Genomic DNA, 23,182 nt, shown 5'->3' with positions numbered 1-23,182 from the left:
CATAATAATGCTTTGGTGAAAATTTGATGACAAAACTGAAATGGTAGAAAGGTTACAGCCCTGTCACAGACACTGCACACACACACGGACACACGGACACACGGACACACAGACACACACACACACTGACACACACACACACTGACACACACACACACACACACACACACACACACACACACACACACACACACAGACACAGACACACACACAGACACACACACAGACACACACACAGACACACACACACACGGACACACACACACACACACACACACACACACACACACACACACCAGAAGTAAACGCAGGGGACGGGCTAATGACCCCTACTATGAATCATGGGGTCTCAGAACTTGCCTGATTTGCATCATATTCCATCAAATGCTGGTTTTACTCTTTATAATAAAAAAAACAAACAGCTCAGCAAAATAAAAGAAAATGTTTGCTTTTTATTAATCTTCATGAAGAATAGTTTATTTATCTCCTTTTGGATCATATCCTTCTTTCGACCCTGTGCTTTTCTCATTATCTATTCAAATAAAAACTTTCAATGTGGTAAAGTTGGCTGTCCCATCTAATGACCATCACTTGTGGTTGTTAAAGACATAACAATACCTCAAGTTAAGAGTAGCCCATTGTGTGCTAATACCCAATGAAAATTCTAAATTCCTATCCAAAACGATGAGGGCATTGCCAGGCCTGTAGCCAGCCGGAGCATCCAGGAGGATGTGGGTGGGAGAGGTGACAAATAAAATAAAGTAATTAAATAAAAAACAACTGGAGACGATGGTGCTTCTGCGAGAACAGTTTCTGCGAGGACATTTTATGCCAGAAAGGAGCCAGTCCAATAAAATTATACCCCTTATACCGGAGTTGAGATATTTAAGGTATGTGGACTCCAATGATAAAAAGCAGAGTCAAAATCCTCTGGAAAAAACAACAACAACAACAACCCTTGACACCTTTTACAGTGGACATCACGTGTATATCGCGTTCAATTACTCTCTCTCAGATTAATGAAGTTTAGGTTTTATACCTGAGACCATGGTCTGGCCACAGTCTATGCGAAAGTCTCAAATATTTTTCTCATGCTAACCTTTGTTATTTTGGTTGTTCAGATTCTAGAGGGGGCAGCATTATACCTGGAAGGTGCAATTCCCCCATACCTCCAGTAGTTACAGGCCTGGGCATTGCTTCAGTGGCAGAACCAATCCTCAGTGATGATGGAACTAGCTGACTGAACCTGCAATTGAATGTGGATGAAATATGCATTTAGTATATGAATGGTAAAGGAAAACAGAGGATGGAAAGCTCACACAGCGACAATAAGCTAATAAGAATTGTTCGGTAGTAGCACAGACAAACAAGATTATCAGGGATGGAAGAAAACACACCACAAGTAAAGTACTTCGGCATGAAGGATGACAGGATGACAATGGGCTGACATCTTAACTGGTTGGGAGAGAATCTCGTGCTTTTCACATCTGTGTCTCCTGGTTTCTTTGGAAACTAAAGCTCTCAACATTATTGGAATCTCTTGCGATGAGGCCAGAGAACAAAGTCTTTTGCTCTCACATTACAGACAGCATGGTGGCATCTCTTTGTTATTTACTACCTCTCCTCAACTCTAGCTCCCTCTGCTCAGCCCTCTGTCCCTCCCCATAAACTCCAGGATGTATGCATTATTCCAGTAATGCTGTCTTCATTGAACTTCCAAAATCCCTTCTGACTTGACACCTCAACTCTTTTGTTCCTAACTTCTCCCGGATGTGCGACTGGCTTTCTCAGGCTGTTCTATCCCATCCTTCCCTATAGGAGTATAGGGCTTCAAGCAGGTGGTGCATTGCCATCCTACCACCACTTCACCCACACTTTCACCATAATTACTTTTTTTTCTTTTTTTACACCAACAACCCTCACCACCTCAACTCTCTTACAAGTTAATGTTTACTCCATTCCTTCCCTTTGCTTTCATTTTGCCCTCTCTCATCTCCCTCTTCCATGAGCTTAAAATGGACAAAAACACAGCATTCCAACCAAGCAGAGTTGGTGAAACTGATGTTGTGCGACTCCACTCGAAGGTGTGTGCGACTCCACCCACTCGACTCCACTCGAAGGCCCATTTTCATATACTCATGAAAATTAAGCAACAACTTTAAAACTAAAATAAACTCATTTAGATACTTGTTAGTTATATGTATGCAAACCATGGTCACTGAGGAAAGAATCCCAATCAGAAAAAATAAACACCAGCAGGACCTTAACAATTGTAGTGATCTTAAAGAACTATTTAATTACGTCTGTTACACTCAGACGTATACATGTTTCAGATAAGGTTTGTCCTCTTCCTGTTTACTAATGGTGATATGAAGTTAACCACTCAGACTCTATTCTGCCATTGTCCATTATTTATTTATTTATTTTGTATACATATTCGAGGCTCATGAAAGAGCTAGTACACTGAACGGATCAGGTCGTAACAGGATGGAAAATGAACAGAAGAGAGAGGGGGAAACACCAACAGCAGAGGCCTAGATAGAGGCAGATTGGACAAATAATGGGTGGCAGGAGAGGACACATAGGGTAAACAAGATGGATGCAGAAGGAAACTCCCAGGAGGAAAAATTGGAATTTTGGAAGGAGTTTGTAAGAAAACATCTCCGATTGGGGTGGGGTGAAGGGAGTGGAAGGAGGGTTAACGAGTTTAGGTTGAAAAGATCATGGTTTTGGATTTTGGACGATCTGAGATGTTGGTGAACAGCTGTATTGAAGACCTGGATGGAAGATAAAGATTGAAGAGGATGTGGAAGTTGGTTCTACAGGTGGGAAAAAGAGGAACGAATGAGTGGAGGTGAGCAGTGAGCCTGGATTTCGGTAGTATCACCAGAAGGGGATTGATGGTGGACTGTGTGTGCATTGTAGAAACCTGGCGGGGCCAAAGTGTGAAAAGAGCAGAGGGTGCAAGACCAGAACTGATGTGGTAGAAGACAGAGAGACCACCAACCTGTCTGTGAGGGTGAAATGATGGGCCCATATACTCAGCTTAATCACGGGAGATTCCATTTGTATTATATTCGCTCAAATCCATATCACTTAATGGTGGCAGTGTAGAAATAACTTATCAAATACAGTCTGCGGCAGAACTCTAAAACAATGATTTATTTGGGAGTTGATCTCTTCGAGTGGAAGTCTGTGGCAGAACTGAAACTGCAGAACTTTAAAACAATGATTTTTTGGGGAGTTGAACTCTTCGAGTGGAAGTCTGTGGCAGAACTGAAACTGCAGAACTTTAAAACAATGATTTTTTTGGGAGTTGAACTCTTCGAGTGGAAGTCTGTGGCAGAACTGAAACTGCAGAACTTTAAAACAATGATTTTTTGGGGAGTTGAACTCTTCGAGTAGATTTCCAACACGACAGTCACTGACTACGTCAAGACGTGCATGGATGGAACAACGTCACCTGCATGGTATACGAGTGACACCAGATAGCCCCACATGCTGCGTGGAATTGACGCACGACAACAGCTGAAACGCATCACTGTGCTTTGCATCATGGTAACGAAATTGAGGACATGACATTTTCAAACTGTTGCAGATGAGGTTCTTCAGGCCGATCACATGCTGTGCCAACAATTAGCATTGAGTATTTCAATAACCAAACTTCACCGAATTTCAGCGGATTGTAGAACGGCAAGAAACACCGATCACCTAGTACAGCTGTTAAGCTCTCTATATGGGTTCAATTGTGCACTTTATGGTAAAAGCATGAAATCTCCCTGTTATGTGCTCCTCCCCAAACCCCGGTCACGGTGTACCTCCGAGCCCCGAGAGGAGTCACGGCAGAAAGATGTATTATTCTGTATGTCAAAAATCAATTGTGAAACCACACCAATTGTTACCAACAAACAAGTATTGTATTAAGGTCACACAGGAATAACAGTACAAAAAACAATAGTAATCATTTGTACAAACAATATCGTTCCGATGATGGTACCATCAGTTTCGTACAATGTAACTCACTGTGCTACAAGTGAGCGAAAAAATAACATTCCGAATGTCTCTATCCCGGCATCAAGCCAAAGTCGATCCCCTCCAGTTATCGTCAGAACGATGTCGTATCGAGACCAGAATCCCGCTCGGTTGACAGTCACACTGTCAAAGATGGGCAAAGGTACCCTCAAGAGGCGACTGGGAAATCACACCTTCGGGTATGGATGTTCCACGGCTCCCAATCGGCGAACCGCAATTTCCCACTCAAAATCCACGTTACACACACACACCAGATTAACGTCTGGATGGTTGTGAAAAAGGTTGAAGCGAGGTGAAGAACCTGGAGCGATCCGAAAATCGGGCGCGAGTCAAAATGGCCAATGGCCCGTTCTCGAGACGTAATGGCACTCCAACGATTCTCTTTGGAATCGACCACAAAACCTGTCATGCAGGTTTATCTGTCACAGCGATAACAACTCTGTCGCAGGAATCCCTTTCCCGGGAAATCCGAAGTTCACTCGTGACCCTCGTTCGCCAACGTTTTCTCAAGACCTCGAAGCAGCTCGGCTTCTTGTCCGACTCCCTCGCTCCACCTCCTTTTCCTCTTCTTCCTCTTCGTCTTCGTCCGGTTCCGGTTTCATTAAAAACATTACCTTTTTTTACCTTTTGAAAATAGTAATCTCTATTTCACTTAAACGACAACAATAGTAGTACATGCAACCAAAAATGTTTACAGTGGATGAGAACCACAACAACGGAAGTGATGAATCCATAACACTTCCCCCCCTCAAGAAAGAAAGTTTGAACATAGTGAAAACTTTCTTTGCATGCAAAAACTCTTTTAACAAACAAAAGTAAAACTCACACCCAAAATATTAATTCACGTGAACAACAATAATTAATATTCCCCAAAATAAAGCAACAAAACTTCCAAACAACCTACAGGAATTTCCAAAGTTAGTTCACTCTGGATAAAGCATCAGCAACGACATTGTCCCTGCCCTTTACATGCTCAATTCCAAGTTGAACTCCTGCAAAGCCAAACTCCATCTCATCAACCTCTGATTTTAATTTTTCATTTTTTGAATGAAGGTTAAGGGGTTGTGATCAAAAATCCAAAGCAAAGCAAATCTATAGCACTTTTTTAAGGAGGCCCAGCTGAGAGCCAGGTTTCATGGTGGTTGGGTGGTGAGGCCTGGAAGTATTCACTGCATGGACGCATTTAGGAACGTGGAGTTCACGGGTTAATCCGTGTAGGAATTTTGGCTCGGCTGCTCCTGAGCACTCAGTGCTTCCCATCTCTTCTCTTGATCATAAAAATCATAATCACGGTTGTAGAGTCAGGTGCTGTAGTCATGGTTGTAGCGGTCCCCATCTCGGCTACCACCGTAATAGTCATCCCGCCGAGAGTTGCCAAAACTGCGCTGCTGCTGCTGGGAGCCTCCGTAGTAATCATGACTGCGGCCGCCACCAAAACTACTACTCCCACCCCGGGAGCCATAGCCACCCCTGAAACTACCTCCACGTTTTCCTCCTCTGTAGCCCCCTCGACGCCCATAGCCTGCCTTCTCTACTGTTATGGTCCGACCATCCAAATACTTGCCATTCAAATCCTTTTCTGCATCTTTGGCGTCCTTTGTGTTTTCAAACGTGACAAAGCCAAACCCTCTCGACTTTTGCGTCTCCCTGTCTTTTATCAGCAGCACTTCCAAGAGTGGTCCATATTTGCCAAAGATAGAGTCCAGAACGTCTTCACTTGTGTCAAAGTTCAGTCCACCTACAAAGAGCTTGCCAACATTGCCTCCATCCATGACTTGTGTGTGCTGACACTTAGTTTCAGGGTACTCGACAAGAAGTGCCTGTGCAAAGCGTGACGTCAGTACCTTCTCCTTCTCTTCAGAGCGCTTCCTATCCATAGCATGAGTCGCGGCACAGGATGGAAAGATACCCGGAATCTCCTGCTCTAACTGTGCGGTGTTATTTTCCATACTAGGCTTTTCAACAAACATCGGATTACCAGAAGCTCGACCACCGGCCAAATCATTCCCGATAACAAAAGAGGTTCCCTTTACAGGAAGAGTGGCTTGTAAACCTACGGTGACCGGTCCTGACACCAAATCAGACTCTAAATGGATGACATGAAGAGGAGCTTTAACATAGCCACCAACCCCCTGTAAAAGAACACGAACACCAGTTGCCGTCTTCTCTGACAATGGCAAAATGCCCTCAAGCATCAAAGATTGATGTGCTCCTGGTTCCCTCAATACCCTAACAGGTCTCTGGTTCGTTAAGTCCCCATCCAGTGACACAAACCCCTCTGAAATAAAAGGTTTGTAACCCTCTTGAACAAGGTCGTTCTGTGATGCCGTAACTTTGGCATGGGAACCTTCACAAGGCACTGTCCTCCAAGAACGATTTCTCGCATTTGCCAATGCATTCGGAGTTGCAATAGTTTGACTCCGCTCCTGATTTTTCCTTTTCAGGGCGTAACATTGGGATATCAAATGCCCAGGTTTCTTGCAAAAAGCGCAAGTAGGCACGGAGGAAAAACTCGTGGTCTGCCTCGGGCCCCCCGGAAGATAAGTATGTCTTGGAACTGTAGTCTTCTGACCCCTAATTGTTGCGGTATCAGATTTGTCCCCATAGTCCTCTCTAGGCCGCCTCCATGAAAATCTGTTCTCCGAACCTGATTTACCATAACTCCCCTGGCTAACTCTAGGCAGGAAGTTAGGTTTGTGGAACCCCATCCTGTGTGTGAAGGCATAGTCATCTGCCACGGTTGCTGCCTCATACAACTCTGGTACTTTCTTTTCATCCAGATGTACTTTAATGTCCACGTGGACACACTGTTTGAATTCCTCCACCAAGATCAATTGTCGTAACAGGTTGAAGTCTTTCCCAATCTCCTTCGAGTCACACCACCTATCAAACATGTTTTCCTTTATTCTGGCAAACTCCACATGGGTCTCACCCTCCCCCTTCCTGGCATTCCTGAATTTTTGTCGGTAAGCTTCAGGGACCAATTCATAGGCTTTGAGAATGGCTTTCTTCACTATCTCATAATCTGCACATTGGTCAATCGGTAAAGCCGAAAATATATCTTGAGCTTTACCCACCAAAACACTTTGCAATAACATAGTCCAGGTCCCCACAGGCCATTTTAGCATTTGAGCCACCTTCTCAAAAAGTAAAAAGAACTTAGCTACCTCCTTTTCATTGAAGGGTGGAACCAGCCTCACATGCCTCCCAACATCCCAAGTGTTCTGATTAGTTGTCGAACTAGCCGGCATGGATACTACTTCTCTCCGTTCCCCCAGTAATTCCAACTCCTTGAGTTTAAGTTCCTTCTGATACTCCATGTCCCGTTCCTTTAACTCCCTTTCGGCTCTCCTTTCCTCTGCTCTTTCCTCTGCTCTTCTTTCTTCTTCAGCTCTCCTTTCCTCTGCTCTTGTTTCTTCTTCAGCTCTCCTTTCCTCTGCTCTTCTCTCCTCGAGTTCTCGTTCCTGTGCTGTTCTTTCCTTTTCAGCTCTCCTTTCCTCTGCTTTTTCCTCGGCTCTTCTCTCCTCGAGTTCTCGTTCTCGTTCTGCTCTTTCCTTTCCCGCTTTCCATTCCAACTCTTTTAACATTTCCTGGCTCTGCAGTTGCATCTCCATTTTCCGGAGCTCCACATTTCCTTTTTCCTTGGGTAACCAATCCAAGGCTACCTCTTTCCATGTTCCTTGTCCCACCAGAGATTCTACCACCAATGTCTGCATCTCTGCTTTCTTCATATTAACTCGGACCTCCAAGTTAAAATATTTGGCCAATATCATGAGTTCCGATCTTTTTAACGCCTGGAACTGTGCCTCATTAGGGGACGCCGCAAACTTTTATGCGTCAAACACCATGGTGACTATCAGTTAGCTCCTGTTAACCTTCACACAAAAATTTTCAATTTTTTTATTTTTTAAATTTGGGAATGTGAGAAAAATTCCAAATTTGGGAATTTTGGGAATGTTAGGGAATTCTATCCCGGACGAGGATGTTCGGGAATTTTATCCCGGACGAGGATGTTAGGGAATTTTAGCCCGGACGAGGCCCCGTTTTCTGTTACATGCTCCTCCCCAAACCCCGGTCACGGTGTACCTCCGAGCCCCGAGAGGAGTCACGGCAGAAAGATGTGTTATTCTGTATGTCAAAGATCAATGGTGAAACCACACCAATTGTTACCCACAAACAAGTATTGTATTAGGTCACACAAGAATAACAGTACAATAAACAATAGTAATCATTTGTACAACCAATATCGTTCCTATGATGGTACCATCAGTTTCATACAATGTAACTCACTGTGTTCCAAGTGAGCGAAAAAATAACATTCCCAATGTCTCTATCCCGGCATCAAGCCAAAGTCGATCCCCTCCAGTTATCATCAGAACGATGTCGTATCGAGACCAGAATCCCGCTCGGTTGACAGTCACACTGTCAAAGATGGGCAAAGGTACCCTCAAGAGGCGACTGGGAAATCACACCTTCGGGTATGGATGTTCCACGGCTCCCAATCGGCGAACCGCAATTTCCCACTCAAAATCCACGTTACACACACACACCAGATTAACGTCTGGATGGTTGTGAAAAAGGTTGAAGCGAGGTGAAGAACCTGGAGCGATCCGAAAATCGGGCGCGAGTCAAAATGGCCAACGGCCCGTTCTCGAGACGTAATGGCACTCCAACGATTCTCTTCGGAATCGACCACAAAACCTGTCATACAGGTTTATCTGTCACAGCGATAACAACTCTGTCGCAGGAATCACTTTCCCGGGAAATCCGAAGTTCACTCGTGACCCTCGTTCGCCAACGTTTGCTCAAGACCTCGAAGCAGCTCGGCTTCTTGTCCGACTCCCTCGCTCCGCCTCCTTTTCCTCTTCTTCCTCTTCGTCTTCATCTGGTTCCGGTTTCTTTTAAAACATTAACTTTTTTTACCTTTTGAAAATAGTAATCTCTATTTCACTTAAACGACAACAATAGTAGTACATGCAACCAAAAATGTTTACAGTGGATGAGAACCACAACAACGGAAGTGACGAATCCGTAACACTCCCACATGTGTAACAGGGACCAAGACATTACCTTTTCAGATATGGGCCACTTCCTCGACTGCCTAGGGTGGCGGTAAGAGGTCAATGACCTTTGGCCCTATAACTTGCACACATTATGCATATACAGCCTAAAATGATGATATACTATGAACATCATGTTTGATACCTGAATGCAAAATCACACAAGGTTTTGTTATTTAAACTTACATGTCGATATTTTACCATCCTAATGTCATCTTAAGGTCATTTAATGACCTTTGACCTCCTCTGGATATTATCTAGTCAGGCATCAGGCAAGCATAACTGATCGTGTCAAAGGTGTTTGTGTCAAACACATATCATGCTTGGTATCAAAGTGTAGCAAATACCATGCACATTGCAAAGATGTTACTTAAAATGAAATCTGTTCTTAAGTAAAAGTGTCACCTAAAAACCTACTCTGAATTATGTCATGTATTTTGTGTTGCAGATACCGTAGTATTAATGGAAAAATGCTAGTGTGTCAGTGAATTAGTCTTTCTTTGAATTGCATTAGTCAGCTTCAACTGATCACTTCATTTTTGTTTGGGATGTATACCATCCAGATAGTCTGAAAGCAACAACCAGGCAGAAGAGAGGCACAGGTACTAGATGAAGAGTGGCTCCAGGTGTAGCTGTTCCAAAGAACTGGAAACAGTTCCTTCATATTGATGAAAATAAGACAGAATTGTTCAGCTTCCTCTCGCAACAACTTACTCACTTAGAGATTGAAAGCAAGGAAGTATTTGCAACTGATGGTTGTGAAGCAATGAGCTCTTCCAGTGAATCGGACCTAACAGGACTAGCCCCTTATTTTCAAGAAGAGGCCGATACCCGCCTGTTCCTGCATGTTGCAGATGCTGTCAGCAAGGGCCACTCAAAAGTATGTGTTCGCACAGTAGACACCGATGTTGTAGTAATAGCGGTAGCCATCTTCGATGCCATAAATCCTGAGGAACTTTGGGTTGCATTGGGCACAGGCGCAAGTTTTCAATATGTAGCCATCCACGAAATGGTTGTAGCCTTGGGTCCCAGGAAAGCATCCACTCTTGGCCTATTCCATGCTTTAACAGGGTGCGATATCGTGTCTCAATTTGCAGGAATTGGGAAGAAGACGGCATGGGCAACATGGAACTCCTTCCCCGAGGTTACTGAAGCATTTGATGAACTTGCACAGATGCCTGTAGACATCAGTGAGAAATCTATGGCTCTCATTGAGCGCTTTGTTGTCCTCTTATACCACAGAACAAGTGAGTTGACTGAAGTCAATGCTGCCAGAAAGCAGCTATTTGCTCAAAAGGCACGTGCTTTAGAGAGCATTCCTCCTACCCAGGCAGCACTCACAGAACATGTCAAACGAGCTGCCTACCAAGCCAACTGTTGGAACCAGTCACTGGTGCTGAACCCAGAGCTTCCAAGTCCATCAGACTGGGGTTGGACCAAAGACACCGGTGAGTGGCAGCCCCTATGGACCAAACTACCAGAGGCATCTAGAGTCTGCTATGAACTTATCAAGTGTGGTTGTAATGTCTTGTGTCATGGTAATTGCAAGTGCACAAAAGAGGCCATCGCTTGCACTGATCTGTGTACCTGTCCATGTGAAGTCTAATGTGTTCCTGCAATGTACATTTGAACACAAGGGCTGCAGTGCATCGAGTACTTGAAGATATAGTTAATACAGTTTGAACCTCGATCAAGTTAAGAAGTAGCATACTCGTTCCCGAGTATGATCGGAAGAGGTTGCAAGCTATCAACTTCATCTCCGCTGAGTAGTACAACTTGGACTGTGAATGCCATGCAGACACACTTTGGTTTTAAGACAACTGATGCATATTTCAGTAGATAAAGACTATTTATGCTGTGTCTACATGCAAATTAAAGCAAGTCTATGCACACTTAAATATTAACTTTCTTTCATGATGGAGGAAGCACAAATTAGTCAAAAATGTAACATATGAGATTTTGTTATTTATTGTTATTTATGTGAAAGTTTTACCCACTTTTCGGTAAAAATTTAACCAAAATTGTTTACAGAAAAGGTGCTTTATATGACGTAAAAAAGAAGAAAAAATGAGGTAAAAGTTCATTGACCTTCCCTTTATTGTAACTCTTCTGTAATCTCTGACACACTATCAACTGCTCTCCCTACCTCCCCCTCTCATCCTTCATCTGACCCTACCCCTCCCCTCCCCTGTCCTGCACCTGATGCTGCCCCTGTCTCTTCATTAACGGTATGGACATCAAACATCCGGGGCCTTCGCTCAAACCTGACTGATCTCTCCACACAGGTTGCTTCTGACAATCCAGACTTGATCTGCTGCACAAAAACTTTCCTCCTTCAAGATGTCTCTGAGTCCTTAATATCTCTTCCTGGTTACTCCCTCCTCCGGTATGATAGACCTGAGCCTCGTCCTGGTGGTAGGGTTGCTATCTTTATCAAAAACTCTCTTCCTCACTCTCCTTGCACTGCCCTCTCTGCACCTCACCCCCAGGAGTACCCCTGGCTACGGCTTCCTCTCCGCTCCCACCTTTTGTTCATATGTGTTCTGTACCGTCCTCCAAACAGTCATGACTCCATTTACATTTCGCTGTCTGACAACATGGACCAACTTCTATCCACTCATCCCAACTCTCTCTTCCTCATATGTGACGACTTCAACTGTCATCATTCCAGCTGGCTGGGTGTGGGTTCCACTCTCACCAGTCATGGCACCTCAGCAAAGGACTTCTGCGACTCATTGGGACTGACACAATCTGTCAATTTCCCGACCCGGATCTCAGTCAATGGAGTATCTCCTCTTCCAGACTTGGTTATGACAAACTTCCCTGCAAATGTCTGCTGCTCTTCTTCTGCTCCAATCGGTTCTTCTGATCATGTGCTTGTTAAAGTGGACATCTCTCTGGCCATTCTCAGAGAGCCTCTTCAGCGTCGACGAGTCTGGCATTTCACTCAGGCCGACTGACACGGTCTGCAAGCAGCCATCAATCATCTGGACTGGTCTCCCATCTCTACTTCCTCTGACATCAATTCTTCCTGGGAATTCTTCCAAAGCAAACTGCTCTCTCTCATGCACAGATTTATCCCATCTCGTCTTCAGTTGTCTTACCCTTCCTCCCATCCATGGTACACTGAATCTTGTGGTGAGGCAGTTGCCCTGAAACAACTTGCCTTTTCCTCTTGGAAGGCAAATCTGACTGAAGGCAATCTCAGTTCCTTCCACTAAGCTCGGAACGAATGTGTGTCTACCCTCAGGAGTGCCAGGACGCACTATCTCTCCACACTCAAGAATTAACTCTCAAACCTGTCACCTTCCTCCAAATCCTGGTGGCGTCTGGTCAAATCCATTTCTGGTGTTTGTTCCCCCTCCATCCCCTCCCTTACCTCAAATGGCTACACAGTTGACACAGCACGTGACAAAGCCGAATGCCTCAACTCTGTGTTTGCCTCAAAATCTTGCGTCCCAAACCCATCTCTCTCTGTTCCCACCTTACCCAGTCGAACCCAACTGCTGAAGGCAATCTTCAGGACTCTGTGTCCTTCTCTCCTGACAAGGTGGAGAACTTTTTGTCAAACCTCCACTCTGATTCTGCAACTGGACCAGATGGCATCAGCCCACGGGTCCTAAAATCCTGCTCTGCCACTCTATCTCACCCTCTCTCTGTTCTTTTCTCCCTCTCTTTTGCTCAAGGTCATCTGCCAGCATCTTGGAAATCAGCAAACATTACCGCTTTACACAAAAAAGTGCAAAAACAGATTCTTGCAAATACAGACCAATCAGCCTGCTCCCAATTATCAGCAAAGTCATGGAATCCATCATTGCTTCGGATATCAAATCCTTCCTCTTCTCCAATGGCTTGATCTCCGATCATCAATTTGGATTTTGACCAGGTCATTCTACTCTGGACATGCTGCTTCTGTCTCAACAATGGATGGAGGTCCTCAATGCCAAACAGGAAATCAGAGCTGTCTCCATTGACATATCAAGTGCCTTCGATACGGTCTGGCACCCAGCTCTTCTCACCAAACTCTCCTCCTGTGGTATCCATGGAAATCTCCACGCATGGCTTGCGGACTTCCTCCCTGGTCGTAGTCAACGTGTGGCCCTGAATGGATTTCTCTCATCTCCCCTTCCTGTTCAGGCTGGAGTTCCCCAAGGCAGTGTTCTGGGCCCTGCGCTTTTTCTGATCTTCATCAATGATCTCTCCGACTCTCTGGAAAATCCGATCTATCTCTTTGCTGATGACTCCACTCTCTGTTCCTCCATTCCTCATCCCTCAGATCGGCAGTCTGCAGCCTCCTCACTCTCTGCAGACCTGGACAAAATCACAGACTGGTCAAACAAGTGGAACATGTCTTTCAATCCTGACAAATCTCACACTCTTACGATGTCTCTCCGAAAGGACCGACTGGACAACCCTCCCATATACTTTCTCAACAATCCTCTCCAAGAAGTTCTGTCACTCAAGCTTTTGGGTCTCTCTGTCTGCCATGATCTTTCCTGGGAAAACCACATTTCCAAGCTGGCCTCCAAAGCCAGTCGCCGACTGGGCAATGGGCATCCTCCGTTGTGCGAAGTCCTTCCTTGGCACACCTTAGCTCTTCACCACATAAAAGGCTTTCATCCGCAGCTCAATGGAATACTGTTCTCCCCTCTGGGCCAGTGCTCCTGCCTCACACCTAGCTTGGCTTCACTCTGTTGAAACCAAAACTTTCAGAATCATTGGAATCTCCCACGATGAAGCTAACTCCGAGTGCCTTTTACTCACTCACCACAGGCAGGTTGGTGGTCTTTCTGTCTTCTACTGACTCCTCTCTGGCCTTGCTCCCTCAGCTCTCTCTGTGCTCTGTCCCCCCAAATATTCCTAAAGGTCGCACAAGATCTGCCAGCAACCCTCTTTTTTTTCTTCTTTTTTTTGTATACAAGATCGAGGCTCGTGAAGGAGCTTACATTGATCACACAAAAAGTCAAACCTACACATAAAACACAAAATAAGGGGAGCGGTAGACAAGATGGGGAGAGAGGGGGAAGGACACAAACACAACATTTGAGAGCACGGGCATCGAGAGAACTGTGGGAGGGAGAAGGCTTGGGGGGAGGTGGGAGAGGTATAAAACATATGGACACTGCAAGGACTTCCAGGAAAGAAGTTGGAATTTCCAAAAAGTGGATCTGGGGTGAATTAGCAGGGGTAGAAAAGATCAAGGTTTTGGAAAGGGGAAGATAAGAGATGGTGGTGAACAGATGTTTTAAAGACCTGGAGGGAGGAGTGTGATTGAAGGGAGTGGGGGAGTTTGTTCCAGAGGCAGGAGAAAAGGGGAATGAAAGAGTGAAGGTGAGCAGAGAGCCGAGATTTCGGCAGTTTAACCGTAAGAGGGTTGCTGGCAGATCTTGTGCGACTTGTAGGAATATTTGGGGGACAGAGCACAGAGTGAGCTGGGGGAGCAAGGCCTGCGGATCTATGCAATTCAGACTCCTCTTAAAATAAATGGTCATTCACAAGTCAACCAGCACCTCAAGCACATCAGTCGCACAAGTTACAGCATCAACTTTTGATGTCTGGGAGCGCTTGTAGAGATAGTATCTGACAATGTTCCCCAATTAATTGGGAAAGCATACAATGATGCTTGTGCGAACTGTTTTGCAACATCAAGGAAATAACCTATTCACCCCAATATCCTCCCTCCAATTGATTGGCAGAAAGAATAGTCTATATGGTCAAGTCGGTGTTAAATAAATGGTCAATAAATCAACAGAGTGTGTGGCCCTCAATGGGCTTCAATTGGGTGTGTGTATGGGCTTCAATTGGGAGGCCCAAATGAAAAGGCAAAATATCAGAAATTGAAGGTTTATTTTATTTTAAACGATTTATATAAACATCTGTTAAATCATATCACACGCAAATCATCAACATGTAAACAGTATTTGTAGAATTTCAATAAAAGCCGCATTACTGTACATATCGGTAAATATTATTCCATCGTCTTTGGAAAAACTGGAAAATTGGAAAATTTTCTAAAATTGGAAAATTGTGGAAAAAAATTGGAAAAACAATATAGGCTATTTTACTCCCAGGGGTCCCAGGAATACCCACCCAAAATTTCGTTGCGATCTGTTCAGCATATCACATGTTGAGGAATTAACTACCTCAACAAATATACTCAATTTGCGAGATACACACATTGACACAAACCTACCTGTACCAGCCGAAATTATTTTTGGTGGACCAGTTCGCACCACCCGACCTAGAAACACATCATATGACACACTACAGAGACCTGCATACACCTTCACATGACGAGAGGAAAGGGGAGACAACATGAAGCATGTCTATGATGAACATGCTGGTTCAAATCTTCCACCTTTGCATGTCGGACACAAACTGAGAATTCTTGATCACTCGAACAAAACTTGGTTTCCAGGTGAACTACCTAAATCCAGGATCACTGCGCACCACTCATTTGTTCTTCTTTTTTCCCCACCTATGAAATTAACTTTCACATCTTCTACAACATCATTCTTCCCTCCAGGTCTTAAACAGATCTGTTCACCACCATCTCAGATTATCCTCAATCCAAAACAATGATCTTTTGTACCATTGTTAACCCCACCCAAATCTCTCCTTACTATTTTCCAGTTTTCTCTCCTTGGGAGTTTCCTTCTGTATCAATATTGGCCTGTCCACCAAGTCTCGTACGCATCCATCCTTAACTTTATGAGATATCCTGCTATATGTTGGTTTTAGCCATATCTCTCAATGGTGAAGCCGGATTCTAGTTTAAAAAATTCCACTAGCCGGATTCGACTCTGGATCTTCACCAAAATCTCATAATTTCGTCCCTGTCACATACAGTACCCTCTGCCAAATTTCGTCCAAATCTGTCCACAACTTTTTGAGATATCTTGTATACAGACAGACAGACAGACAAATGAAAAATAACTCAAAGAGCGACACTTGGGAAAAGAGAGCAAAAGAGAATGGCACTCGGTACAGCATCCTTTTGACCTCGCATATAATTGGTGGTTGAATTATGTGACCTGATATGCAAATCGTCTTCAAATTAAGTTAATTGGATGAAAATTGTTAATTTTAGAAATGTGGCCTATGTTGACCTTTTGGCCTATGTTGACCTCAAAACTAGTTGGTGGTTGGTTTCAGTAAGCTGATATGAAGATCATATTCAAATTTCATGTCAATCGGATGAAAATTGAGGATTTTAGAAATCTGGCCTATGTTGACCTTTTCGCCTGTGTTGACTTCAAGAATAGTTGGGGGTTGAATTCAGTGACAGATATGCAATTCGTCTTCAAATTTTAAGTTAATCGGATGAAAATTAACAATTTGAGAAATTTGGCCTATGTTGACCTTTTGGCCTATGTTTTGGCCTACCTTTTGGCCTACCTCAAAAATAGTTGGTTGTTGAAATCAGTTTGCTGATATGAAAACCCTACTCAAATTTCAAGTCAATCGGATGAATATTTTGGATTTTAGAAATTCGATAAAAAGTGGTTGACCTTTGGCCTATGTTGACCTTGTGACCTATGTTAACCTCAAAAATAGTTGTTGGTTGAATGCAGTTAACCAATATGAAAATCCTATTCAAATGTCAATTCAATCGTGTGAAAATTGAGGATTTTAGAAATTTGAAAAGGTTGTTGACCTTTTGGCCTACGTTGATCTCAAAAATAGTTTGTGGTTGAATTCAGTTAGCTGATATGAAAATCCTATTCAAATTTCATGTCAATCGGATGAAAATTGAGGATTTTGGAAATGTGAAAAAAGGTTGTTGACCTATGTTGACCTCAAAATAATTGTTGGTTGAATACAGTTAACTTATATGTAAATCCCATTCAATTTTCAAGTCAATCGATGAAAATTGAGGATTTTAGAAATTTTAAATTGTTGTTGACCGTTGGCCTTTGTTGACCTTTTGGCCTATGCTGATCTCAAAAATAGTTGGTGGTTGAATTCAGTTCATTGATATGAAAATCCTCTTCAAATTTCATGTCAATCAGATGAAAATTGAGGATTTTAGAAATTTGAAAAAGGTGGTTGACCTTTGGCTTATGTTGTCCTTTTGACCTTTTGACTTCAAAAATATATAGGATTTTGTCGGACCACGAACTCTACCGTTTGGTGAAGTTTTGTGAAGTTCGGTTTAAAATTGTGACCTGTAGGCAAATATAAGTGAGCGGACGGACACACGGACACACACACACACACGGACACACACACACACACGGACACACACGGGGACACACACACACACACGGACACACACGGGGACACACACACACACACACACACACACACACACACACACACACACACACACACACACACACACACACACACACACACACACACACACACACACACACACACACACACACACACACACCGGAGTGATCAAGATACTTGTCCAAAAATATTTTTTTTGCCAAGTAACAAACAGACAGACCGTGGTGAAAACATAACCTCCGTCCACCTTTGGTGGCGGAGGTAAAAAGTCACCAAGGTATGACGAGAGCCAAGGAGATATGACGGCCTGACCCCTAAGCAGATGACACGAAGCATACAGCACTGCGCAACCTGGGTGTATACAATCCAAAAAAAACCCTAAGTGCGTTTGACAGATAAATCAACTTCAGGAGGCAATGACCAGATCACGCGAAAGCGCAACCCTAAACCGTCTCAAAAAGGCAACTCCGCATAGTGTGGACTGCGACCGCCACAATATGACCACCAGATCGGGTTGAATCAGCCATAAGCCAGCAAAATATGCCAATGAATACATTTCAGTTTCTTCTTCCCCAAAATAATGACCAATGCCATCGTCATAGCAACTGAGAACAGCAATGATGTGTTTTATTTGCTCAAGAAAAATGTTAACTTGTGCAGAATTGTGTTTGTTTCCAATATTGATCACTGCATTTTCTCTGGAAGTTTCGAACTCTTGATGTTGACAATAAATTTGCTGCAGAAGTTCTGTGAAAAACGGATCAATTGTTTCGCTGTTGCAAAAGATAAAGTTAACTTCTGACTATATAGATGTCCAAGCAGATATAATCAATCTAGTTTTTAAAGTGCACCAGTAAAAGTGGATTTGAAATTTTGAACACCAGCAACGGTACCCACCCTACGGGCGGGGCTTCAATTGGGAGGCCCAAATGAAAAGGCAAAATATCAGAAATTGAAGGTTTATTTTATTTTAAACGATTTATATAAACATCCGTTAAATCATATCACACGCAAATCATCAAAATCTAAACAGTATGTGTAGAATTTCAATAAAAGCCACATCACTGTTCATATCGGTAAATATTATTCCATCGTCCTGTAAAAAAACTGGAAAATTGGAAAATTGGGAAAAAATTTGGAAAAACAATATATGCTATTTTACTCCCAGGGGTCCCAGGAATAGCCACCCAAAATTTCGTTGCGATCGGTTCCGCCGTTTTTGCGGTACCTGGGAACAGACAGACAGACAGACATTTGGTGAATTATAGTAAGATTACTTCAATGCTATTGACTCCAATGATATTCATGAACATTCTTATTGAACTCTACTTCTCTCGGAACAATTTGTAATGACTCAAAAGGGGGAATATGGACGATTATATTCAAAATGGAAAAGATGTAGTGATATTAAGGAACGACGTTATTCCTGTATGGATGGATGCAAGTTTTTCTGTGTGGATACACCTGGGTGATTCCATCATACCTGGCTCAGAAGCTCAATTCCATAGCAACGTTGTTGTGCTGGATCATGGTTGGCATTGCGGAACAATAACATCTCAAAACGATCCATTTCAGACGGAGTGGATACCAAGCAATTGCTGAATATTATACACATTGGAGACAATTCGTTTTCCTCGGGTGTACACATTGAAGGTGGAAACTGAATTAGAGGTTACATTCTTACCAGCTGGTACATGAGACATGGGGTGCAGGGACACCCAGCTTATTTCACAAGACCCTTGCACCAGATCTTACATATAATGCATTATGGCAGAGAGACAGGTCTGACCAACTAGGACCAATGGCGCACGCACAATCAAAACAAACTGGAGAAACATGGTGGTGGCCATTTGTTCAGGGAATGGACGTTGATGAAGATGAATAAGTACAATCTGTAAGCATGCAAGTATTATGTGTGAGGAAGAAAAAAAAATGGCCAGAATGACAAGGCATCGTTTGCTGAATTTGTTTTGTAACAATGATTTGGTTGTTTGCTGCCCCGGTTATTTGTTAAGGTGGGCGCACACGAACCTACTTGTTGTAGAGAGCAGGCCTCTTGGGGTATTTTTTTTGTGTACAAGATCGAGGCTTGTGTAAGAGCTTGCGCATTAAACACACATTAGCACATGTAGTGAAATCGTATCCGTACTGAACCCGGGTGGGGATGCTCGCTGCTCGCTGTCATTGTTGTCACCGCTAGGGGCGTGACTATAAGACCCGTTGCTGTGTCAGTGCTCCGAGACTTCTCCCTTGTGACATGTTACATCGGTAGCCTCGTTAATGGTACGCCTTTATAGAATATCTAGCTTGCTTGCATTGACTGATATGAATGGCTTTATGAGATGTCGCATCGTATGCTTATTGTGTATTTCTACTTACAGGAATGATGTGATGATCTAAATGCAATTAAACCAAACCGTTGGACTAAAGTTGTGTGGACCTGAATGGTTTTCCACAACACTTAATTGCATTTAAGATCTGCTGACATGGCTGGCAACAAGACGTTGACGGTGTCCATTTTCAGCGCCGACCCACAAGCCACGGACGGAGGCTTGCAACTCAAGCACTGGCTCCGACAACTGGAGCATCTCTTTGATGAGCCTGAGACCGCTCCGACGCCTGCCGCAAAGCTGGCGATATTACACTCAAAAATCGACTACCGGGTCTACCACGCGGTCGCTCAATGCACGACGTATGATCTTACCATCGCGGAGCACAAGCGGCTTTACATAAAACAAAAAAGCCCTGTGTACGCGCGTTATTTGCTGCAAACGCGACGGCAGCAGCCCAACGAGCCTATGGATCATTACGCCCAGGAGCTCCGGCAGCTCATGCTGGACAGCGTCAAGGAGCCACGGACTCCCGAGCAGGCTAAGGATGATCGACTTTTAGATGCCTTCATAGCAGGGGTCTCCTCCCAGGAACTACGTCTCAAACTCTTGGAGAAGACCGACCTGACCTTCGCTACGGCGGTTGAGCAAGCGACGGTGTATACCGAAGCGCGGATGCAATCGAACGCCTATGATCGCACGCGCCTTTTGGCGGGCACCTCACTACACGCCCGGCCGGAGAGTACCACTGACGAGGACGTGGATCCGCCTGCTGAACTCCGGGATGCTCCGGAGGATGACCCTACCCTGACAGCTGCCGTTACGACCAGCAGACCCAAGGCCTTGCGCGGGGCCGCATGTTTTTTTTGTGGAGGGCCTCGTCATGCCCGAGTCGTGTGTCCGGCATGTGACGCTATTTGCCATTTGTGCTCGCTAAAGGGACATTACGCGAAAGTGTGCAAGAAAACGGCACGCGGCTCGCGGCCCTTCGACTCGCGCAGCCGCGGCCGCGCGGGCGCAGCAACCTTGAACGGGCTCGTAGCAGAACCCACAAGCCCAGCGCCTTACCCGACTTCGAAAGGGAGGGCCGCTCTCTGCGGCCAGCTGGGCGCTCAGACGACCTTGATTGGCGCCACCGGACAGCCACCACCGTCTCATTCTCCATCGGGGACAAAGGCCGCGTCCTTGGCCAAACCACGGGCCACACTTCACCAAGCCCCTCGTACTCCTCGAGTCGCCCACGAGCTAACGGCGGCCCCCGCCCCGTCAAAAGAGTTAAGGCAACTTTCGAATACTACGGAAGCCTTTTGTCAAAGCGACCAAAAATGTAAAAAGGCAATTTCGAATACTACGGAAGCCTCTTGTCAAAGCGACCAAAAATGTAAAAAGGCGATTTCGGATACTACGGAAGCCTTTATCTGCCAGGAGTGTCAAAAGGCAATGTCAAATACTACGGAGGCCTTTTCTCGTCGGATTTTGAATCGCGTAACACCGGAATGCTGGGGAAAGCCCTCTGATGACGATAATGGGATCCCCATGGCCAACACAGCCTCCGGCCACGCTCGCAAAACTGCTGCTGGTGTAGGATCCACCCGCGAGGCTGGACCGACCCATTCGGGGGGCTCAGTCCCGCTCCCAGCTGCCTCGTCTGGCCTGGCTCAAGCCCTTATTCCCCTTATGGTTGAGGGCCATTGTGTTCAGGCCTTGGTGGATACCGGATCTACGGATAGTTTTATCGACCAACGACTTGTGCTCAGGCATGGATGGCGGATCGGGCGGTCTACGAGACGGATCTTCATGGCTTCCCAGGGACTGCGGCTCAGCACGAAAGGGGAATGCCGATTGAAACTCGTGCTAAAGGGACGGGTTTTCCCTGATGTACACCTTATGGTTTTACCCGCATTATGTGCTGATATTCTGCTAGGACACGATTTTCTTAAGCTGCATGGACGTCTGGTAATGGAGTTCGGTGGGCCTGACACTCTTGTTGTGGGGCCGGACGACGCGCTAACGGTGTGCGCCCTAGCGCAAATGGACGTCCGGCCGCTTTCGCTGTTCCCCAATCTAACCTCCGACTGTACCCCCGTCGCGGTAAAATCGCGACGCTACTCTCGCGCGGACATGCAATTCATTGCGGACGAAACGGCTCAGCTCTTGTAGGACGGCATCATAGAACCTAGCAGGTCGCCGTGGCGCGCTCAGGTCTTAGTGGTGCGCAGCGAGGCCCATCGCAAACGCATAGTAATCGACTATTCCCAAACGATTAACCGCTTTACACAGCTGGATGCCTACCCCCTTCCGGGGATGGACGCGCTAGTGCAACAGGTATCCCAGTTTTCGGTCTATAGTACTCTCGATCTCCGTAGTGCGTACCACCAGATCCCTATCTCTAGGGCGGATCGTATCTATACCGCTTTCGAGTCGGGGCAGCGGTTGTACCAATTTACACGATTGCCTTTTGGGGTGACGAACGGGGTCGCTTGTTTCCAGAGGGCCATGGATGACCTCGTTGCGCGGGAGCACTTAACCGATGTTTTCGTCTACCTCGATAACCTTACGGTTTGTGGATATGACCAAGGGCACCATGACGCTAATCTGAAGCGCTTCCTTGAGGTCGCGCAACGGTATCACTTAACTATGAACGAGGATAAGTGCCGATACTCCCTACGCACCATAGATCTTCTGGGGTACACCGTGACCCATGGCTCTGTCTCTCCGGATAAGGAACGTCTGCGACCTTTGCTCGACATGGCCCCTCCCTGCGATCGGGCGTCCCTGAAACGCGCCCTTGGGCTGTTCGCCCATTACTCCAAATGGGTGCAAAATTTCTCCGCGAAACTTCGCCCCCTTGTGGCCTGCGACACTTTTCCCCTGAGTTCGGCCGCATTGACGGCCTTTGAAGGTCTTAAGACCGACATCGCCCGAGCCGCCGTAGCGACCATCGACGAGAGCGGCTCGTTCGTCCTCGAAAGTGATGCCTCGGATCAGGCCATCGCGGCGACCCTCTCCCAAGGGGGATGTCCCGTGGCTTTCTTTTCACGGACTCTTACCTCCGCTGAGCGGAGGCACTCGTCCGTTGAAAAGGAAGCGTATGCGATCGTCGAGTCTATTCGGCGATGGCGCCCGTACCTACTCGGGCGGAGCTTCCAAATCATCACGGACCAGCAAAGCGTTGCGTTCATGTACGACACCTTACACGCCCAGCGCATTAAGAACGAGAAAATCACTCGCTGGCGTATCGAACTCGCCGACTTCTGTTACACCATCAAATATCGCCCAGGGAAGGATAACCAGGCCGCCGATGCCTTATCACGCCCGACTACATGTGCTGGTATCACCTCGTTGGAGGGCCTACGGGTGCTGCATGCTACTGCGGGCCATCCCGGCGTAACGCGTTTCGCTCATTTCGTGCGGAGTGGGAATCTCCCTTACTCGATTGACGATATCCGCCGTATCTGTCGCGACTGCGCTATCTGCGCGGAAATCAAACCGCGTTTCTATAACCCCCCTATGGGGACTCTG

This window comes from Myxine glutinosa, chromosome 4 (assembly GCF_964187855.1).
Source record: "Myxine glutinosa chromosome 4, kmMyxGlut1.1, whole genome shotgun sequence".
NCBI lineage: Eukaryota > Metazoa > Chordata > Myxini > Myxiniformes > Myxinidae > Myxine > Myxine glutinosa.
Note: the sequence above shows the minus strand (reverse complement) of the source record.